At 48.3% G+C, this 4,901-nt stretch overlaps 1 non-coding gene across 1 annotated transcript; it reads left to right on the top strand.

Moving 5' to 3' along the window:
• The first annotated feature begins 3,967 nt into the window (after nucleotides 1-3,967).
• Nucleotides 3,968-4,125, top strand: LOC137529214 (U1 spliceosomal RNA). Its single transcript, XR_011023637.1, has one exon. It is a non-coding gene; the product is annotated as a U1 spliceosomal RNA (small nuclear RNA).
• Nucleotides 4,126-4,901: the final 776 nt, after the last annotated feature.

Raw genomic sequence — 4,901 nt, 5'->3', positions numbered from 1 at the left:
AATTAAAACATTTTTATTCCCTTAAGTCAGTAGGTGTAATTTTACTATTTGGCCACAAGATGTCCCCGCTGAGCAATTCCTATTAGCGTACAATAAGTATGCTATAGGAAGCAATGTGTTGCTACATTATAACTAGGAAAGTGATGCAGGGAGTGACGCAGGGAGATTAATGAATGGGAACTTTGATCCCTTTCATAAATCTAACGATCGGCGGCGGAAATTGGCGGCAGGAGGAAGTGCAGCGACTCTATTTCACAATGAACACTGTTTTTGAACTAAAACAGTGTTCATTCTTGGTGGACATGTACGGATTGGCTCAGGGGGCAATTGTCCCCTGCAGCCGATACCCCCTGTTACTGGCAACATCGTGATCACGGGCATCTACCCGCACGATCGCATGCACAGCCCCCCAAACTGCAGGGACGTGACTAGTGTGTCCCTGTGGCTGTAGCAGCTCACGAGGCTCACGTAAAAGCAGCAGAAATGGTTAAACACCTCAATTGACGGAGCTAAGCTGAATCCAAAGGTTTTCAGGTGGATTCTGGGGATGACCAAATGAAGGATTTGAATGCTATTAAGCCAGTCTTGAAGAGGATTCTCCATTTTTGGGGTAAACTGAGGGAGAAAAAAAAATAATGTTCTGTAGGAAAGAAACTCTACTTCACTTCTGAGTGCTTGTCCTATACCTCTGATCTGTATTAGGGCCCGTTTCCACTAGAGCGAATCTGCATGTGTTTTCTGCAGGCAGATTTGCATAGCCAATAATAGTAAATGGGCCTGTTTCCACTTGTCAGAAAATCTATGCGGTTTTCTGTGCAGGAAAAATCTGCATAACAGCGCCATCAGAATTCGCACACTGCAAGGCGGTGTGCGATGCGCATGCAATGTAATTAACAGGAAATTTGCATGCATTTCCGCATAAAATCAATGTAAAAGCACACGGCGCTGCCATGGTTAAATTCACATACTTACAAAATACGCAAAAATGTACACGAATTTGCATTAAAATTTGCATAAAAACGCATAGGAATTCGCATCCGAGTTTATTTTTGTGTTTTCCGCAACAAATTTGCACATTACAGCCAGCAGACACATGGCAGCCAATCAGGCTGCACTCCCTCCTGGAGCCCCCCCCCCCCTTATATAAGGCAGCAGCATCGGCCATTACAGCAGAGACAGGGAAAGCTTAGTTAGGCTCTTGTTAGCTTGCTCCTTGCTGATATTTGTTGCTGAAAACAGCTCTTTTGAGAGCTAATGTTCTTGTGATGTGTATTTTTGTGTGTGTGTGTGTGGCTCACTGACACTGCATATACAGCCCTGTCTGTCACAGCTAGCCCTTGCTAATTGCTGTACTGTGCCAGGCCCAGCACATTCAGTGCCTAGTGTGACTGCTGCACATTATATTATAATACCAGTCACTGCATACCTTTCATTGCACCTGTGTGACTGCACGTTGTTTAATAATACCAGCAGTCAGTGCATCCATTTTCCCTGCACCTGTGTGACTGCAGATTGTTATACCAGCAGTCAGTGCATCCATTTTTACTGCACCTATGTGACTGCACATTGTTATACCAGCAGTCACTGCAACCTTTTCACTGCACCTGTGGGACCGCACATTGTTATACCAGCAGTCACTGCAACCTTTTCACTGCACCTGTGTGACTGCACATTGTTATACGAGGAGTCACTGCATAACTTTCACTGCATCTGTGTGACCGCAAGCTGTTTTATATACCAGCAATCAGTGCATCCATTTTCACTGCACCTGTGTGACTGCACATTGTATTAGTCAAGTCAGTGCATACCTTTCACTTCACCCCCCAATATGGACAAAACAAAAGGCAGAGGTAGAGGCAGAGCCAGAGGCAGGCCACCCGGCAGGTCTGTTCGAGGTCGTGCTGACGTGATTTTGTGTGGCCCTGGACCAAAGTACAGTGTTCAGAAGGCACGTGCCATCAATTCCCAAGATTGCCAGGACGTAGTTGACTATTTAACACAGAACACCTCATCTTGCTCAGCTTCGGAGTCGTGACAAATCTTCCTCCGCAGCCACCACTGCTACTACTAGCACCACATCTGCCCCATTTGCCACTTCGCAGGAGTTATTTGGTGGGAAATTAGCTGATTCACAGCCATTATTGTTACAAGATGACTGCGCTAAGCATGTTACCCACCACCTCATATGTCTGAGTTAGGCATCAGTATGGACGTAAGATCTGAGGATGATGAAGTACCTGTTGTTAGTGCAGTTTTGGAGGTGCCTAATACAAGCAAAGCTGTGGAGGATGATGATGATGATGATGATACTGCCATGGATGTCACGTGGGTACCCAATAGAAAAGATGAATAGGAGGAGACAAGTTGCTGAAAGAAGCAGGAGGAGCTTGTTGTCAGAAACCGCACATGGCAGTGTCCAGCGGCATGTATCGCCACCTATGGACAGCAAGCCAACATGTTCTTCAAGGTCAGCTAGTGACACCACCACCAAAGTGCCATCATCCCAGGGCTCAGCAGTGTAGAATTTTTTTTTTTGTGTGTCTGCCTCAGATGAGAGCAATGCCATCTGTACATGGAAAGACCAAGACCCACATAGGGACTGCCTTACAAAGGCACATGATGAAAAAGCACAAGAAGCAATGGGATGACCACCTGAGGAAAAGCAGCACACAAACGCAAAGTCACCCTCCTTCTCCTCTTCCTCCTTCAGGTGCAGCATCTTCAGCCGCTTTCTCCCTTGCAACTTCACAGCCACCCTCCTCCACTCCGCCTCTCACCTTGAGTGGTTCCTGCTCCTCTGCCCACATCAGCAGCCAGGTGTCCATGAAGAAAATCTTTGAGCAGAAGAAGCTAATGTCTGCCAGTCACCCCCTTGCCCAGCGTCTGTCAGCTGGCTTGGCTGAACTGTTAGCTCACCAGATGTTACCATACCAGCTGGTGGACTCTGAGGCCTTCCAAAAATTTGTAGTGATTGGGACACCGCAATGGAAGATACCAGGCCGCAATTATTTCTCTCAAAAGGCCATACCCAAACTGTACCGTGATGTTGAAAGGCAAGTGGTGTCATCTCTGGCACACAGCGTTGGGTCAAGGGTCCATCTGACCACAGATGCCTGGTCTGCAAAGCACGGTCAGGGCAGGTACATTACTTATATGGCACATTGGGTCAACCTGGTGACCGCTGGCAAGCAGGAAGTAAGTGGCTGTGCAGCGGACCTAGTTGTGACACCTCCATGGCTTGCATGCAAGCCTGCTGCCACCTCTTCTCCTTCTCCTCCTACTCCTCCTGCTACATCCTCTTCGCTGTTGTCCTCCTCATCTTCGACTGAGTGGCAGTGCCACTCTACTGGTGCTGCGATATCCTCTCCAACTACACACCCCCAGCTCCCCAGGGCCTATGCTGCATGCCAGGTATGATGGTGTCATGCCATCTTAGACATGTCTTGCCTCAAAGTGGAGAGTCACACTGGAGCAGCTCTCCTGGCTGTTTTGAACAAACAGGTGGAGCAATGGCTGACCCCGCATCAACTGGAGATTGGCAACGTGGTGTGTGACAATGGCAGCATTGTCTTGTCGGCTTTGAGTTTGGGAAATTTGACACATGTACCCTGCATGGCACATGTGCTCAATCGTATAATCCAAAGATTTGTGTCTAAGTACCCAGGCTTACAGGAGGTCCTGAAGCAGTCCAGGAAGGTGTATTTCAGGCACTCCTACACGGATATGGCACGCTTGGCCGATATTTAGCGGAGAAAAAACTTGCCGATGGTGCGCTTGATTTGTGATAGCCCGACTCGCTGGAATTCAACACTCCTCATGTTTGACCACCTGCTACAACAGGAGAAAGCCGTCAACGAGTACCTGTACACCTACAGCGAAAGGTCATGCTTTAGGGAGCTGGGGGTTTTCTGGCCTAAGTACTGGACACTCATGCGTAATGCTTGCAGGAAAAAAAAAAAAAAAAAAAAAACTTACCTGGCAGGGGAAACACCATGATCACGAAGGTGGTAGTCCCAGGATGAGGCTCATCCATTGCACTCCGGGTGGGTTGACCCCTGAGATTTCCCCAAATGCGGGAAACTCAACTGCATACTTTGTGGTAGTAGAGGAGGGGACAAACCTGGTGAGTCGCAGTTAAAGCGCCATCAGCGACTTGATCCCATATACTTTCTTCCTGGAGCGTGCTGTGCATAGAGTGGAGGATCAAGCTGTAGAGGTGTGTAAACAGAAAGAGGAGGAAGAGTTTTGGAAAACATCACCTGCGGCATCATCAACCCCTGTGACATCAGAGAAGAGGGGGAGGAGGAGTCGTCTGGGGAAGAGGAGTCAGATGAGGAAGGTGTTTTTTTTTTAGGAGGAGGCGGAAGAACAACAGCAGTAGGCATCGCAGGGGGCTTGTGCTGCTTATGTTTCCTGTGGTATTGTTTGTGGCTGGAGGGAGGAGGAGGAGAACTTACCTGACATCAATGAGGAAGAGCAAGACGAGATGGATAGTACGTCGGCATCTAACTTTGTGCAAATGGCGTCTTTCATACTGTCCAGCCTGTTTCATGCTGTCCAGCCTCAAGGGGAATGACCTGTACTGGGTGGCCACGCTACCAGACCCTCGGTATAGGCACAAAGTGGCAGAGATGTTACCAAAAGAAAAAATGAAAAGATACAGCCTTGTGGTTATTTGGGAAGTTTGCTTTACAGTGCATTTAAGGGTGATGTCACAGGACAACGCAAAAAAGGTGCCTCTGCCAGTAATCTTCCTCCTCCTCCCACGTCCACGCAGGCAAGGACAGGAAGCTCTAGCAATCTCATGGTGATGTCGGACCTGCGGACATTCTTTAGTCCAACTCCTTGCCTTAGCCCTTCCGGATACACCCTCCACCAACGCCTTGATTGGCAGGTAGCCG

Source organism: Hyperolius riggenbachi, chromosome 8 (genome assembly GCF_040937935.1).
Source record: "Hyperolius riggenbachi isolate aHypRig1 chromosome 8, aHypRig1.pri, whole genome shotgun sequence".
Lineage (NCBI taxonomy): Eukaryota > Metazoa > Chordata > Amphibia > Anura > Hyperoliidae > Hyperolius > Hyperolius riggenbachi.
Note: the sequence above shows the minus strand (reverse complement) of the source record. Positions and strands in the feature narration are given on the sequence as shown.